This window comes from Sinohyriopsis cumingii, chromosome 10, assembly GCF_028554795.1.
Source record: "Sinohyriopsis cumingii isolate HCF-2022 chromosome 10, ASM2855479v2, whole genome shotgun sequence".
Classification (NCBI taxonomy): domain Eukaryota; kingdom Metazoa; phylum Mollusca; class Bivalvia; order Unionida; family Unionidae; genus Sinohyriopsis; species Sinohyriopsis cumingii.
This window is the reverse complement of record NC_142970.1, coordinates 118121730-118140857: the sequence shown is the minus strand read 5'-3', so window position 1 is coordinate 118140857 and position 19128 is coordinate 118121730. Positions and strand designations below refer to the sequence as shown.

The following is a 19128-nucleotide window of genomic DNA, read 5'->3' as shown; positions in this document are numbered from 1 at the left end:
ATATTGTTGTCGACACCACTCATATCTGCCTTGCTGGGTGCGTAAGGCTTAAGGTACGTGAGTACCTGACAAGCGGACTGCAACTACTGCACCAAAAATAACAAAAGAAAACCAATAAGGAAACCGCCAATCCTCAAGCTAGATACCTAGAATATCCGAACCATGCTGACTTGGCTTTCAGATGATCTCCAGGCAATTAGCGACGTTCGAAATATTTCAGTCATCAAATACGAACTGGCAAGACTCCAGGTCGACATCACTTCGCTACAAGAGACATAACTACCATATTCCGGGTCCCTCAGAGAAAAAAACTACACATTCTTCTGGCAAAGAAAGAGCCTTGGTGTCGGATTCACTGTCAGGAACACTCTGCTGGGAATGATAGAACCCTGCCAACAAGGAGGTTGAAGACTGCTACCCCTTCGCCTCCACACCACAAATGGGCCTGTCAACCTGATCAGCGTTTATGCTCCCACACTAAGCGCCTCAGCAGACACCAAGGATTAGTTTTATGATGAGTTAAACTCGCTCATCGACAAAATTCTCAAGAAAGAGAATTTGATTTTGCTGGGCGGCTTCAACGCTAGCGTTAGTGCTGACCATGACTCTTGGCAATCCTCTCTTAGCAGGTTTGGCGTTGGGAAGATGAATGAGAATGGGAAGCGCCTTCAAGAGATGTGCTCGTACCACGACCTCATCATCACTAATTCATTCTTTCAGACAAAGCCACAGCATAAAGTGTATTGGATGCATCTCCGGTCTAGACACTAGCACCAGCTGGACTTAACAAGACGGTCAGCCATGAAGGGTTTGCTTCTTACCCGTACCTTTCACAGTGCTGACTGCGACACCGACCACTCGCTGATGTGCTGCAAAATGAGGGTTTAGCCCAAGAAGATCCGCCGTTCCAGGTAAAAGGGTAAACCACCCATAGATGTGAGCAAAATGTCATATCCAGACAAGGCTGAGGAATTCACCTATGCTCTTTCCAAGACGTTTGATTCGGAACCTCCCAAAGGCAGTGCCAAAGAAAGATGGGATCTGAGAGACTGTGTACAGCACAGCTACATGGATTTTTGGTGAGAAGCAATCAAAGAACAATGACTGGTTTGAGTTTAACTCTGCCACACTCATGCAAGCCATAGAAGAGCGTTGCAGTGCCTACCTGAAATACAAGCAATCCCCCTGCCAGAATACACTACAGGCATACAGGTCTACCAGAAGCAAAGTGCAGAGATTAGCACGGCAGTGTGCCAATGAATAATGGCTTCAGCTCTGTAAGTGCATCCAGTCAGCAGCAGAAAAATAAGAGGCAGGTACAATGCCATAATGAAAGCAATAGATCCCACGAAGAAAGTGACAGCACCACTGAAGTCTTCCGCAGGTGATACCATCCACAGCAAGGGCAAGCAGATGGAGCGTTGGGTGAAATACTACTCTGAACTGTACTCCAGAGAGAACCATGTGACCAGTGATGCCCTCAACGCCATTGAAAACCTCCCTCTCATGGCCGAACTAGACAAGAAACCTACTGTAGCCGAACTAAGGAAGGCCTTAGAGAAACTGTCCTTAGGTAAAGCTCCAGAGAAGGATGGCATCCCAGCAGCAGTCATCAAGTGTGGCTGTAGCGTGCTGCTCATACACCTGCACGACCTCCTCTGCCAGTGCGGTGATGAAGGTGCAATGCCATATACAAGAACAAGGGCGACAGAAGCGACTGCAACAAGTACAGGGGCATATCCCTTCTCAGCATCATAGGTTATTCGCACGCGTCATCCTGAACAGACTGCAGACGTTTGCTGACAGAGTGTATCCAGAGTTTCAGTGCGGGTTCCGACCCCTCTTCCTGGCCTTTATAGACCTCACCAATGCGTTCGATCTGGTCAGCAGAGATGGACTCTTCACAATCCTGGAAAAAAATTGGATGCCCTCCAAAGCTGCTAAGCATGATCCAGTCCTTCCACGATGACATGAAAGACACAGTACAGTACGATGGCTCAACATCCGATCCCTTTGACATCCGCAGTGGAGTGAAACGTGGCTGCATCTTTGCCCCCATGCTTTTAGGCATCTTCGCAGTCCTGCTCAAGCACGCCTTTGGGACGTCCACAGAAGGGATCTACCTGCACACGCGATCAGACGGCAGACTGTTCAACCTTTCACGTCTGAAGGCAAAGTGCAAAGTGCATTAAGTCACCATCAGGGACATGCTCTTCGTAGACGATGCTGCTCTAGTCACCCACACAGAAGCTGAGCTACAGTGCCTGATGAACCACTTTGCGATGAGTTTGGGTTGACCATAAGCCTAAAGAAAACAAACATGATGGTTCAGGTTGCGGACTCCCCAAGCATCTTCATCAACAACTACGAACTTGAGGTGGTCAGTCAGTTCATGTACCTCGGCTCTACCATCATCAACAACCTCTCGCTCAATGCTGAGCTCAACAAGCGGATTGGAAAGGCATCAACAGCTCTCTACAGGTTGTCACAGAGAGTGTGGAACGACAGTATGCTGACCCTGAACACCAAGATCACAGTGTACCTTGCCTGCGTGCTAAGCACTCTCCTGTACGCTAGTGAAACCTGGACTCTATACGCCTCACAAGAGAAAAGACGTGGGCCTCTGTTGTTTTGAGGCAAAGATTTTAAGGTTGTAAAATACATTCATGTTTATTATCACAATGAACATTTCGATACCATTACCAGTATCACTGCATTCCTGGGATAAAGATATTACTGTAAGAAATGTGACTATGGTTATAACAATCGAGTGCAATGCAAACATTGTGGATCGAAATGTTCAGGATGTTTGGCATCTCAACCCTGTCTGGACGAAGGACAAGAACGAGTGCATTGCCCTGCTTGTCAGCGTACTTTGTCAGCTCTGCCTGTTACCAACAATATCTAAAATCGCAAGGTTCACAACAGAAAAGTGCTTGTCAACTCTTGAGACTGTGCCCCACATGTGGACAAGGCATACTTACCAATAATGCCAAGGCACATGTATGTTCAGGAAAGAAGCGATGTCACATTTGTCACCAAATCATGGACTTGGAACATGAATGCTACATTCAAAATTACCAGCCCTAACAGGAAGATGATGACCACAAAAATTAAGGGAATTTCATTTTTTTATGGCCGGCATTCACATTCCTAATTTCTGCGTGGCTCACCGAGCGTGCGAAAAGTGCATCCAAGAACCTATCTTTAGTCATTAACCTCACTGCAGCAAGATTCCTGGAGGACGTGAAAACATCTTTTGTGGGTTCAATCCCCAACCAAGTCATACCAGAGACTTATAAAAAGAAAATGGTACTAACAGCTGCCTCGCTTAGCACTCAGTTAAGAGGCTAGTGTTTGGGCTGGTCGGCCTGGTGTCAGGATAATGTGACTGGGTGGGAAAGCATACTACATGTCTGCTGCATGATGCTTCAGTGCTAGACATCACTATAAACTGCCACAGTGCAGACATTGTAGCGATCTGACTGAAACATTGTTAAAGCTACGTTAAAAATACAAATCACATCACAACACACATGTATTATCTATATATTATGTATTGTGTGTATATTATGCACTGTTTGCATATCATGCATTGTATGTATTATTTTTATATTATATATTGTGTATATTATGTATTGCGTATATTAGATATTGTGTGTGTATTATGGATTGTGTATATTATGTATTATGTGTATATTATGTATTGTGTGTAGTATGTTGCGAAGTGGCAAATATCTGGCGATCTATGAAGAACAGATTAGTTGCAACCAGAGAACAGTTAATTAGATTTATGTGGACAGGCGCGTATCAAATCGCCATACTGCCATGATCGGTAATGTGTTTTCGAGGGGATAATTTTATTCTTAATTAAGCATTTGTTTATACAGCAGACATACGGACTATTAGGGACACAGTAAACTTTGATTTCATGGTAAAACTGTCCCAACTTTCCATTAACCAGTAGTCGCAACGTAGTAGTTCAAATTGACCCCAGATGTGGTGCCTCTGGAAAAAGCCAGGAAATATACTTACTCCTGATTTGTTACGCTAAATAATGGGGGTGTTTCCTACAATAAATGTCCTAGTTTTAATATCACATACATCAAAAATTTATTCAGTCTAACCTTTTCTGCAAGAGAAAAACAAATGTAAAGAAGACTCCGAGAGAAATTTGGGAGAAATTCTCTTGTGAAACTGTTGTTGAAGGAAAACCGATGAACAAATTTGGCAATATAAGCGAGGAACGTTGAAAACAAAGGTCGTTGTGACAATTCCATGTAATTTGTTGATGCCATATATAATGCTTTGCTGAAATTATTTACTTATATTTGCATGAATCTATTTTATATTCGTGTATCAATTTGCTATATGAAGGATAACTGTTGAGTTCATGAATAGGAAGACGTACATTATTATTTACATAAGTTTGACAAATTGTTTGAATTAGTCGTCTTGTTTGCATAAGAATCAGGTTATAAGAACTGTATGCATTAAAATGTGAATTCACCAAATTTAGAAGATTTCACGTATGATTAAAGGCACAATAGTGCAGCTGAGGGTGAATTTTCTTGCAAAAATGTTGGGACATTTATTAATATCAACTGATTAAATACTGTTTAAAAGGCAATTCTGGGGGTAATATCAAGTAAGTAGGAGTTCTCGTTATGAAATACGAGCTCTTTGAAATCGTCGTACGTAGAGTAACGAATCTATCGTCTCCATGTTTAAAACCCGCTCGGCAGTGATCGGCAGATCCCGAATGAATAACACACATAACTCCGGTGACCGAAATTTGCATAATTATAGGCCACATTGTAAACACTGAAGATGATGACGTAAAACACAACCACGCTACGAGACTGCCCAAATGTCAACAACGGCGAGTACGATTTTCTTCTGATCTCGCTCTTTTCTTCTTATCCTTTTCCTTTCTAATTTTAATTTTGAGAGGAAACAATGAAATGTATGTAGAACTACTTTTATAGTTATATTTCAAAGTTTTTGTGGTACGAGAATAATTTAAATCGACGTGCTCTGTACAGTATTGCAAAAACCCACAGGTACTCACTCTATTTCTTGCCCATTATAATTCGTACTCCCTCACGTCCCCACCACTCATTAATCAATTTATAAATTCTAACCAGATTGTCACCAGTGGACCTCTAACACCCATCTTTCTGACGTTTCAAACAAAGTGGAAAAGAATTTATATGCTTCTCCAAGCTAATACTTTACATACACAAGGTTTTAAATAAGCTTTTTTTTTCCAAATCGGTGGCTAGAATATGGAATCCAGGTTCAAAACTCGGGACCAGATCATAACAAAGTACACACACAAACGTACAGTCACTTGTCAGCTGAAGTTTGACCACAGCTTTATTCTTGCACATGTTTATTGGGTATTGTGCACACTGAGTAAATAGACACATAGACTTTGCTTTGGTGCCTATTCGAGGAAAGTAGGGGCCCTTTTTAAATTTTGGATCTCCACCCCACCCAACACTTAATCTGATCGAGCCCCAAAAAACTTCCATCAAATCACAACCTTTCATGTATTAATTTCTGATCCAACGTTAGCACTATATTCCTATAAGTTTGTTAAGTAATCATGAATATATTGTCAAATTATGAAATACTTTTACATATTAAAATTCATTAGATAGACTTAAATCAGCTCACTTTCAAGCTCAATTCTAGAGCAACCTTTAAGAGGGAGAGGAAGGATGAGGCATGGAGCAAGAAGTTGAAAAACCAGATGGGGGAGAGGAGGAAGACATGCTGTGCAGCCTAAAAACTAAGCTGACCAAGCTCTACACATAGTTCAGACAAGAATGAGGGTAATTGTTTATTTATATCTTGCAAAACAAGTATTGATAGATATTGAAAAATGTTTGTTACTAAGTAACTTGGCAAAGGCTCTAATGTTTTACAGGAGTGTTTTGCACAACTTAGAAAATGCATGCTTGTATTAAAGGATTAGTTATTTTACCAAACAATGTATGTTTAAACTGCTTTACTTTTTGTTGCTACTCAACACCCCACCCCAATATGATTTGATAAAGGAAGACCATGCACAGATACCATAGAAAATACAGAGGCCACCTCATTTATATGGCCACCTTATATAATACCAAAATCGTAAAAGTATTATGGAGACAATATCATAGAGTACCCCACTGCATGATGAAATACATATAATTGATATGAAACTAAATACAAAAGGTTTTAACATGGGTCACTTAAATGTACAAGGTATAGTGTAAAAAACAGAACAGATTAAGTTAATGTTGTCTTCCAAGGAAAATAATACGCATGTTTTAAGACTCACTGAAACCAAATTAAATGCTAACCACAATGATAATCTATTTCACTGTCAACGCTACAATAAACCATTACGCAGGGACAGAGAGACAGCGTTGTGTGTGTGTCTTGTATACATTACAAGATGTAAATGCAGAAAGGCGACCTGACTTGGGGTCACATGAAACTGAGAGTATTTGGGTGGAAATTTCTCAAAATAATGCAGAATCATTTCTAGTTGGTTTCATTTATAGGCCACCTTCATCCAAAGCAATTTGGAATGATAACTTTTTGAAACAAATAGAAAATGTTCTTGCACAGGAGAAAGTAACATATATACTCAGCAGTGTCAATAAGGACCTACTCAACACTCAAATAAGGAGTAACTGGATGGAATGTTTTGAATCATTAGGCCTAGTCCAGCTGGTAAATGAGCCCACAAGTAACAGAAATATCAAGCACTCTTATTGATCACATTTATACCAACCTACCAAACAATGTGGCTTATGTTACTGTACCAAATGTTGGTCTTAGTGACCACTATCCTACTGTTTTGACAAGAAAGGTTAAATGCAACAGAAATAGGAAAAATACACATAAAACTATCACTTACAGATCTTGAAGTAAATAACAATTTCAAGATGACTTATATAAAGTTCCATGGAATATTATCCAAAATTTTGATGACATATGTGAAGCTCTAAGGGTGTGGACTGATTTATGGATGTAGTCTCTAAGCATGCACCACTAAAAGTACATTGAGTAAAGTATGAAATCCAACCTAACTGATTTACTACTGAAATCCTAGATACTATGAAGACACGAGACCAAATGAAAGCTATGGGAAACCATGCACAATATCAAGTATGGGGAAATAACATAACATGTATGATTGAAAAGGCTATAAAAAAAACATTTTATCAATCAATGCTTGAAAACACAACACAAAGAGCAACACAAACTCCATTTTGAAAGTCTTCAGTGAACTCATATGGGTAAGACACAAAGATCAGACAAATAAAATTCACTCACTTCTGGTAAATGACACAAAAGTCACTGATGACAATGACATTGCAAATGTTTTGAGTGATTTTTTTTTCACTAACGTTACCACTAAGTTAAAAGAACCAGTGATAGAAAACAACTAAATTGAACTGAAAACATCCCTAAGGAGGTATGTTTCTCTATCCCACAGGTATAAAAAAACAGCTAAAAAATGTCTCAGTAAACTTGATATTAAGAAAGCTACAGGACTTGATCAGATTGGTCCACCACTCATTAAAACTTCTGCCTCAGCTATTTCAGATAGCATAACATTCATAATCAATTTAAATATTGCAACCTCATCTGTCCCCAAAATATGGAAAACTGCAAAAGTAATGCCTATACACAAATCTGGTTCTAAGAATGATGCTGATAACTACCAGCCAATTTCAATACAATCAAAACTTGTCAAAATTGATTGAAAAATATGTCCATAACTTGTTCATGTCATATTTAACGAAACAGTTGCTGTTTCACCCTATTCAGTCAGGCTTTAGACATAAACATTCATGTGAGACTGACTTGATCTCTCTAACTGATAAATGGCTTCAACCACTTGATCAAAGTTGAATAATAGGATCTCTATTTGTAGATTTCAGGAAAGTTTTTGGGTTGGTGTACATGAAATCCTTTTGAAGAAACTGAAAATCAATCAATGTGATGAAAGCACAATTAGATGGTTTACTTCAAACTTAAGTGAGAGAACACAACATATTTATATAAATAATGTTCTGTCAGAATCTGGAACAATTAGATATGGAGTACCACAAGGTTCAATTTAGGTCCATTACTATTGATTCCTTTTATTAGTGGCCTACCACTTGTTATTAAGGGACTCAATTTCATCTACAGATCTCTATGCAGATGACACAACATTGTCAGACATCCAAAACACAAAGCACAAACTAGAAATTTATTTACAGGATGCCCTAAACAAACTGGACAACTGGTACACATGCAATGGCATAGTGGTAAACACTGGAAGAACTAAAATATTACTTATCTCAACATGGCAAAAAAGAACAAATCTTGGAACTGATGAACTATGTCTGACATGGAAGGATACAAATTTGCAAATGGTTTGTCATGATAGACTACTTGGTGTTTTGGTAGATAATAACCTATCATAAACTGAACATGTCAGTAAAAAGGTTAATTCAAGTTTATGGCTTTTCAGTAGGATAAGGTGAAGAAAACTATTTTATAACAGTTACATACAATCCTATTTAGACTACTGTAACACAGTGTTGAGTAATTCAAATGATAAAATCACAGCAAAGCTGGCATATCTTAAAACAAGTGCATTCAGGCTATATCAATCCAGAAAGAAAGCAAGGAAAATTTTAGCTGGTAAGTTAAAATTATTACCTATTCAAGACTGAATCCGGTTGAGAAAAGCCAAATTAATGTACATGATATCCAATAATAGTGTTCCTGAATATTTACAATCACCATTCCAGTATAGGCTACCTGGTAATACTCCACACCTGTGATCCATGTCTACCAAACAGTATAAATTTCCCAAAACAAATAAGGAATTATTCAAAAAATGTTTCCAGTACTCTGGAACTTTGCTCTGGAATAGTATTCCAGTTGAGATTAGAAATGCCAACTCTATTTCCTTCTTCCAAACCAATATATACAGCGGCTTCAGAGATACACTTAAAATAGATAAATTCCTTTTTATGAGGGCCTAAAGGTATATTAGCTAAAATCATTTAATATATAGGTATTAGTGATCTATGCTAGTGGCATACAAACATTCAATACTATTAAGGTCAACTTGCTCTTTTTTCAATTTAATTAATAAACCCACTTAAGTAATACATTTATTAGTTTTATTTTTTAAACATACAAAAATGTAACAAAAAGTCTATGCAATCTTACTTTGGAGTTCAGCAATCAGACCTGACTAGATTGCATTTTTATAAAAAAATTAGACATGTACAGAATTCATATATCCATTTAAGTCTTGTAAAATAAATGCTGCACTTTTATTCTTCTGTTTTAAATATAATGCATGCCTTAATGTGTATTTCTAAAGCCCCAAAATATGTTAAGATAATACTATATATGCAATATCATGATAAACTTAAGGACTTAATAATCCTAAATTGTTTTAATAACCAGAATTTAGACTGACATGAAGGCTTGCAAGAAACTATTTTTTTCTTCATATCTGATCTAACATTTTTGGGTAAGAATTTTAATTGCCCAGTCTGCTTGGAATTCAATGTTTCCACCTTTGAACTGGTGATTACTGCAAATGATTTCTGTATAACAAATTTACTCAATTCAATGGCAATTTTGAAACTTCTTTAATTCTTTCAATAACTTTTATATATTCTTTGAGCATGTTATTGCCAAAGCTTAAAAGTTTTATGTACAAAATATATATCACAAAAGGTATGAATAACTTGACAGGTATGTTGGCTACATTACAGAAAACCTCTTTCTGTATACAGGATATGTGTAGCACATGCCTATGAATGTACAACTTGCACTTTGTACCAATAAAATCAAAATACTGCATCAATTTACACACAGAATTAAAACTTTGATAGTTACTCTTACATTACATTTACAATGAATTCCATTTCCAAGGTGGACTCTCAAAGATTGATAATTGATGTACCTACATGAATGTTGTAAATATTATTTTTTTGCAACCACTGTGAAAGAATTTTAAAATTGTAAGCCGTCCGAAAACTGAAATGCATACATATGCAAATGATAAGGACTTTGTTTTAATTTACAATTGATACTCATCGAGTAGATTCTTTTCATTACCTGATTTCAATGTGGGCACCTCACTATACTAAACGAATCTAAGCTGCAATCAGCCATTCCTATTTGATCCCAATGCAGGAGTCTCTGACTTTTAGAAATGCTCCCCAAAAACTTTGAGCTGTCCATCTTAACATAAACTATCAGTTCTAGTTGCGATGGAACTCTCAGTGTTCATGTCAAAATAAAAACCATGTGCAGTTTTGATCCACGTGTATTTCACAGTGGAATTTTCTGATCGAAGATGAATAACATTTGAATAAGTGCATGTTCCTATTATTTCTTAAAATACATTTTTATTACACTTTAGAAATAGCCTGTTACAATTGAAATAATTTTTCAGATTTTTCAAGATCTAATCCTTGATGAGGCTGTATTTGCCTTGTCCAGGATGTACAGACAAAATGTTCTTGTCCTCAACGATAAAGTTGACTTGATGAGTGCCAACAGTCATGCTACCTATAGGCAGTTCATACTACAGTAATATGGAAGGCTCGGGTCTGGACAGAGACATGTAATTCCCTTTTGCTGTTTCTGGCAGATACATGACAAATATCCAGATGGACAATACACTGGCTTCATCCTCTATAGGCTTGCATGAACTTAAACACTTTCTTGCATGTATGAGTTTGTATATAAATGAATACAATTGATTTTATTCATTGTTTTCTTATAAATGCACATAATACTGCATCAAACAATAATGCTTTCAGATTTTTTTTAACACCAGTCTATTTCTGCCTATAAAAAATGTCAGCACAAAGATCATGAATAATCAATATAAAAAGTTTTCAGCAACTGCGCATACAATATTATACATTATTTTATTTTCAACTACTAATATTTCAGGATATTATATAAAGTGTAACCTGCCTTAACAGACACCTCCATATATCAGACACTGTTTCATATTTTACATAACTAAAATCGAGAGATCTCCTTCACCACACCAAAACTAGAGTTGATGGTGGTTCTTGAGGTGCCAGGTTTCTACAAATTCTCCTGGGATCATCTTCCTTTAGTTCTCTTCTCCTCTGCATGCCCTACTTTCCCTCAAGTTGACAGATGAGGGCTTTCTATATAAGCTCCCAGATGTGGGGATGTTTTCTTTTCCTTGCAAGGGTACACGGACAATCTGCCGCTTTTTTTTGTTGTAACATCGATGCCTGTTTTAAAGAAAATTTTGTTTTCTTAACATGTGTGACATGCATCCCCATGCTAACCCATATTAACTTGTAACTCAATATTAGAACTTCATGATCATTTCCCAAGAAGGAGTTGATGAAGGGTTGTTTTTGTTCCTATTTGTTCTATCCACAAAATACTATGTGAGACAGGATGCATTTTTGCCCATTCCTTTAGAAAGCAACATGTTTTCATGAACAGGTATTAGTTAGTAATCATCATGATGACAGCATCTACCCCAAACGTCCTGAGGATATTCCATAAACCCCATATATCCTTAATAAAGTGGGTCAATCCCCTGGGAACGTGCTATACATATCACTGGATCTAATTATTAGACTTGCATTGCTCAAATCAAAATAAATATCCACTAGAATGATAACAATACTAATTACAAGATCTGTATGCATGAAAATATTAAGATTCCTTACCACAAATATAAATGTGTGCCGATTGTTGCAAAATGACTTGTATCTAATACAAAGTTTTCATGACTTGTACATGTGAATAATATTCCATTCGTCTGATCCCCAGGCAGGGATCATAATGTACAACCAATATATAAAATTATTTCTAATTTCCTGTAGTGAAACAAGCTTACACTATCTCCCCTTCTTTGTTTCTCATTACACCTCAGCCACGATGGATATTGTGATCCAAAGCAGCTAGCTCATTCGTAATCCTGTACACAGGAGGGATGTAGGAAAATCTCTTGGCACTGTACATCATGATCTGCTGATTAAAAACTTAAAGCGCAGCAGTGCTTCTGCAATTATCAAAAACATGTATCTTGTAACATGTGTTATTTTTAATCTGCTAACAGATTAATACAATTATTAAATAATCATTACTGTTGGTAATTTTTACATACATAAAATCTTTACTGAAGTGTTTATTGATAGAGTGTCATGGAATTGTTTATACCTGATGTGCATATATTATACCTGAAATTACCAAAGACTTGAGAAGGAGAGTCACTATACATGTATCATGTGCACACATCTTATGAATTCTAACTTCTTCAGATCTTCAAATGGTAAATATATACAGTAATTTATTATTAAGTTGAGAATAAAAACATTTAAATTGGTCTTTACAACATCCTTTCCTATCATGACAAGAGATCCTTTTGTAATTGTAGTCAATACAGTGCTTTATAATAGATTTACTAGTAGCTGAAAGATGTACAACAAAATCTTATTATTTGTTCCATCACATTTACATGATAAGGTTATTAGACTTTTATGCAAGTAATGTGCATGTCACATTAACCTAAGGTGTGTGTGTGTGTGAGAGAGAGGGATAGAGATGATATAAATAATGATAATGCTTATAAATGTATCTAAGTTGCCTCGCCAAATTTAAAAAATGTATCTAAGTTCCCTCGCCGAATTTAAAAAAGCTGTCTCAGGAAGATAATTGACAGAGTACAAAATGACCTTTATGAGCACGCTGTTATAAAAAATAAAAAATATATTCCACCCCAACATACAATACACCCAATGCAGTCACTAAGTGAAATATTGATCTGCCGATCACATCAATTTTGGGAATATTACAAAGCAAGTCCTTGTACAAACATTGTATTAATAAAACAGTGTGCTTTCAAACATATAGTAGGCACAAGATATTGAAAAATGGAGAACACTTATACATAGACATCATAGGCATTGATTCTGGGGAAACTAATTTGTATCACAATTTAACACAGATATTGGCCTACCTGTCCAACAACTTCGCCATTTCAGTGTCTGATGCCAGTCCTAACTCTTACATCAATGCTTTCCATCGAACAAACTGGTCCCCAAGACGAATCCTTGATAAGTCCCGTTCAGTTTCTCTGACAATTTTTCGACGTTTCTTCTCTGAAGGTGACAAGCGCAGGTGACCTTTACGTTTTTGACTCTCACATGTGTCTGCCATTTTTGTTTATAGTAGATATTTAAATTACAACCACGTGACTCATAACCCGCCCACTGGACGAAGATGACGTATATGTTTCTGTGATCACGTGAGGCTTCCATAACAGTTCGTGACCTACAAGTTTAAATTAAAGCGGGCCCCCACAAAAAGTCATTTTCTCTCGTTTATTTATCAACTGCCCAATTTAATGTTCTTAAACTCTAGTTTTTAAAAAATTATTTCAGCTTATAAGTTGACACATTTCACTAATTACATGATCTGTAACATTCACAAAATTACAGACGCACTGCACTTTTGTGCCTTTAAGGATGAGTGTGTATAGACTGAAATGACGTAGTAAGCCATGCAATATATCTCATGTATCCACTTGTGTAAACTGAGGCTGGCTCAGAACCGTTATGCCTTGTGTGGCACTATTGTGTGATGTTAATGCGAGATGAATTAGCCATTAAACTAACTAGGTTCATAATAGGACATGTGGAGCCTACTGATAGTAACATCTGATAATGAGAGGGGGACAATTCAAGTCCTTGTATTCATAAATAACAGGAAATTTAGGTTGTCTCTATTTATATTTTTTTTAAAGGGAGAAAATAGCTCCTGCTGCATAATACCTCTGAGACATATCATGAAATGAATTCTGCGAAATATCAGCTCTGCGACGTATTAATTCTGAAACATATTCTGAGACTATCTCTGAGACATATAGTGAGATGTACTTATCCTAAAATCCATGTATCTGTGAATCTATGTGCTACACCCAGAGTGAAGACTGAAAAAGGCAAGACCGACGAAAGTCAAAGGAACAGCTACAGCGGAAGTGGAGTGAATGAAGAAACAGATTATGCACAAGGCATTGACTTCGATTGTTCACTCGATCCTATGATGAACTAAATCTATCAGTAAAACAGATTAGCTACTTTATTTAAATATATTTATTTTTTTGTAATTCAGTGGAAGTTTCATATCCAAAACCAGAGTATATTCCTGATGTAATGAATTCTCATAGTTGTTTTACGTAAATGATTAAATTGTTTGTTAACAAGTACAGGGGCTCGTGTTAGTTTATTCTATATATCTGCTCAGATCTCTATCTATTCCACTTATAAGTTTCACCACTTATATTTATATTTACTCAAACTGGGCAACACTATTGAGGGCGGTCAACCTCTAGATAACGAGAACCAAATTAAGCAGACACTGTGAAAGAAGGTACAATCCATCAACCCACACCTCTTGCAAGAAGAGAGGACATTGTATAAGGTTTCTACAAAGTGGACCATGGGTAATGCTTATATTTGTATTATCTATTATGTATTGTGTGTATTATCTGTATATTATGTATTGTGTGTCTATTATGTATTGTGTGTATATTATCTATCGTGTATATTATCTGTATATTATGTATTGGTTGTGCATTATGTATTGTGTCTATTTGTATTGTGCATTATTATATGTATAGTGTGTCTATTATGTATTGTGTGTATTATCTGTGTATTATGTAATGTTTGTGCATTATGTATTGTGTATCTGTTATTATTGTATTATATGTATATTATGTATTGTTTGTGCATTATGTATTGTGTGTCTATTATGTATTGTGTGTATTATCATGTGTATTATGTATTATGTGTGCATTATATATTGTGTGTATATTATGTATTGTGTGTATTATCTGTACATCATGTAATGTGTGTATTATCTGTATATTATGTATTGTGTGTATTATCTGTATATTATGTAATGTGAGTATTATCTGTACATTATATATTGTGTGTATTATCTGTACATTATATATTGTGTGTATTATCTGTACATTATATATTGTGTGTATTATCTGTATATTATGTATTGTGTGTATATTATGTATTGTGTGTATTATCTGTATATTATGTATTGTGCGTATTATCTGTATATTATGTATTGTGTGTATTATCTGTACAATATGTATTGTGTGTCAATTATGTATTGTGTGTATTATCTGTACCATATGCATTGTGTGTATATTATGTATTGTGTCTATTATCTATCATGTGTATTATGCATTATGTGTGCATTATGTATTGTGTACCCTAAATGTCATAACCATTCACTCTGTAATGACAGTGCTCTCCACAGAATTTCAGGATGAAGAGTCCTGTACTCTTCATTCATGGTAGTCAAGAATCCCGAACCTAAACCTGAGCATCCTTGCCATAATTTTTTGAGTCCCTCAATTTAAAAAGGATTAAAATAAAAATAAAAAGCAACATTTTAATAATATCTTAGAAATTCATATCAACACACTACAAAGAAATTTTCTTAGAAACTACAATGCTAATTTAATATTATAAACATAAATTTTTCTTGTACAAAAACAGTACTAAGAAACAAAAAGAAAACCACACAATAAAACTGACAAGTTATTTTCAATCCCAAGAATTATTACCTAGAATGCTGTGTAGTTTTCTGCACAAGTAAAATAGCATCACCATTCCAACCAAAGAAACTTACATGATGAGTAAACACTGAACATTACACTGTAGTGTATATATAAAAATGAATTACCATCATTAAATGAAATGAACAGTACACTGTAGTGTATATATAAACATGAATTACCATCCTTAAATGAAATGAACATTACACTGTAGTGTATATATAAACACGAATTACCATCCTTAAATGAAATGAAGGAGTGAAAAAAAATATACCAAGCAGCTTATGTATTATCAGGTTATCAGATACATCTTTTTCATTTGGCAGAAAAAGTAAATGACAAAATAATTTTTGACAACTTAATTAGAATAACTAATTTCTGCTAATTAAGCGAGTTAGGATATGTGTAAGTACCTGGTCAATCAAAGACAATGCTGCGTTCACAATGATTTCATATTTTCCAATAATTATGCAATAATAGTCAAGATTTCTTGCTACGTTTTACAACTGCAATGGTATAATGACTGCCCCTGTTCTTAAATGAATCTGTACTTTATATATATACTAATCTGTACTTTATATATATACTAATCTGTACTTTATATATATACTAATCTGTACTTTATATATATATATTAATCATTATAAATTATAAAATAAACTTTTAATATGCGTTATGATACTAACTGTGCAACATCAAATGTTATTTATTTGATAACATGCAAAAAATGTGGCATCCAGTATATTGGATAAACCAGTCAACAAATATCTAAACGTATGAAAAAACATGGATCAGATATAAAAAAATGATATCAATCAATCATTTTCATCTCAAGTTGCCACACATTTTAACAAAATTTCCCATACCTTGCAAGATTCTCCCTCAACCTATTGTTAAAGCTGATTCTGAAATGGAACATCCGCTAAAGGAAACCTTTTGGATTCACCGTCTTAATACGGTTTATCCAAAAGGTCTAAATTCAAAAACACTATATGACATTCATTAATTGTGTTTTTCCTTCGTTTTCTTTCTTTCTTTCTTCCTTTTCTTTTTCCTTTTTTTCTTTTTTTAATGAATTATGTCCCCTGTATACAACTAGATAAGAATATTATTCTACTTTGCAGAAATTCTTAATTGGTAAAAGTGTATTCTAATATCATATAAATAAGGTTACTAATTCTTTAAAAATAAAGTGCACTTCTAAATTAATTCTCAATATGATATCATTAATTATTTACAAAATACTCGATAGTAAGCATTATGCACACCCTAATTTTTTATAAATTGAGTTCTGATAAACTATTTAACATATATGAAGATATTTTTATTTTATTTTTAACATTTATGTATTTATTTAGTCAGCCTTTTCCTATTATAAAAAATGCAATAAAGTAAGCTATTGGCAACATGTTGAAAAAAAAATGCTTAGCAGGAGAAGGTGGCACATCAAACTTTCTCTACTGAAAGTTTCTAGCAGAGAAGAATATGAAATATGTGAAACAAACCCTAATCATCGTTTACACCATTCTTTGTCATTTATCTGTATTATTTTGAATAGAGCTGTCTAGGACTACATTCATACAGGTATACTCTTGCCAGGACACCGTTCAGTTAAATGAATACATACATTTCAAAAGAAGAAACATACACACTATATATATATATGTGTGTGTGTGTGTGTGTGTGTGTGTGTGTCTGAAATAACCTCAAGAATTTATCTTTAAATCAAGTTTCACACAACGCCGTTCTCCGACAATGGGGTCAATGCACTTAGAATTTGAGGGATAACTTGGCCGATGCACCGGTTATTGCAGTTATAGCTAAACTACCAGATAGGACTCCTGAATTTGAGGCTTCTTACTCAGATATATGAAATATACATGGATGCATTCAAAAGGGTTGGCGGCTTAAGACCTACTGTGTTTATGATTATTACCACCTCTTAACGTATGGAAATAAAATTAAAATAATTTTCAAAGTTTCGAAAAAATACTTCTTTTTTTTACAATCACGGGCCGTTTAGTGCCATAAACATGATTCCGGGTGGTTATTGTGTTGAGTTCCAACCTTTTAACATTCCAAAATTCCAAATGTATCTCAAAATATTCCGTATAAGCAGACCCTTGTTATGGAACCTAAGCGGCCACAGAAAACGTTAAGTCAGAAACAGTTATGCCCCCTAACAGCCCTATGTATCTAACAGTTATCTATGCCATACCCACCCACACTATGTTCATTAGCCCTTAACGAATATTGTTTAAAAAGCGTGAAATTAAAACACTTACGTGTACTTATGCAGGCTGATGAATGACTTTATCTTCTACGTCTCAAATCAACTCAAACGGAATATTCTTCCTCAAAGTTGAAACAATCTTCCCATCGGTTCAATGTCGATTACGTCACTGAACCAGTCTGAACACTACAAACATTGTGAGTTTAATTGTTCTCAAGCAGGTTTTGTCCCGGATGATGTAATTCAAATCGCGTGTGATGACAAAATACCATATTGTTATTCCTTAATTTTCTTCATATTATATAAAACATAAATGGGTCAATAAAACATTGTCTACTTTGCATTTTACTGCACAGTGCTTATGTGCGTATTTATGTGGGGTTTTTTTTTTATAGCAAGAAGACATGAACAAGTAGGAAGGTGTGTGTGTGTGTGTTTGATTTGTAACGTGGCTTTCATAAGTTTTCAGTAATATCGCTACGATGTCTGCAGTGTAGCAGTTTATAGTCATGTCGGGCAATGGGGCATCATGCAACAGATATGTAGCATGATGTCCCACCTAGTCACATTATCCTGACACCAGTCATACAGTCCTAAAAGTGATATCATGACAAAGAAACTCGTTTTGAACATTGTTCGAATTATTACTCTAGAGACCTCACAAAGAGTAAACATTTTGTTTTATTCGTATCGTAATGGACGTTTAGCATCCTAATTCTTGCCCTTTAACGATTCAAAATTCTTTAAGAGTCTCACCAAAAATGAAAAGCCCCATTAGGACTTACAGGTTACTGCATTTGTATGGGAACATATGAACGGGTTTTGGGATGGAATACTGAATGACCTTGGGAGTACATTATATCCTTTCGACAAAACGAGTAACCTTTCTATTATATGCTCATTTTTTATTCTACCTAAGGTTCACTTATATAAACAAAATACACTACAAGAAACAAAGTAAATGAATGAATTCCGTATTCCAAAATAAATACACAAGAGCAGATTTGTCATTACACAATAGCATCATTATTAATGCGCACATGACTCCGCCCAGATAAATTTGAACTTAGTCGCGCGCTCGACATAACTTTCGAAAGAAAATGGCGTGTCTAGTTAAAATTGAAATTTGCAGTCATATTGTGAATGAATGTGCATTGCAACAACTTTTCCATTTGATCTGGAATGAATGTATTTTGGTATTTTGTTTAGATTCCACATGAAATCGGATTGAAGC

General features: G+C 35.5%; 1 protein-coding gene across 2 annotated transcripts in view; it reads right to left on the bottom strand.

Annotated features, from left to right (window-relative positions):
- Positions 1-18073, bottom strand: part of LOC149791093 (histidine N-acetyltransferase-like) — a 76612-nt gene extending 58539 nt beyond the window's left edge. Inside the window, exons 1-3 of one of the 2 annotated variants that reach the window (XR_016423923.1) lie at positions 17947-18073; positions 11921-12085; positions 5836-11300 (exon numbers count right to left, since the gene is read on the bottom strand). The gene's annotated coding sequence lies outside the window, so the exon portion shown is untranslated. Of the gene's footprint in view, positions 1-5835; positions 11301-11920; positions 12086-17946 lie in introns of those variants that run through there. The other variant, XM_089973010.1, reaches the window with a different exon arrangement.
- Positions 18074-19128: the final 1055 nt, after the last annotated feature.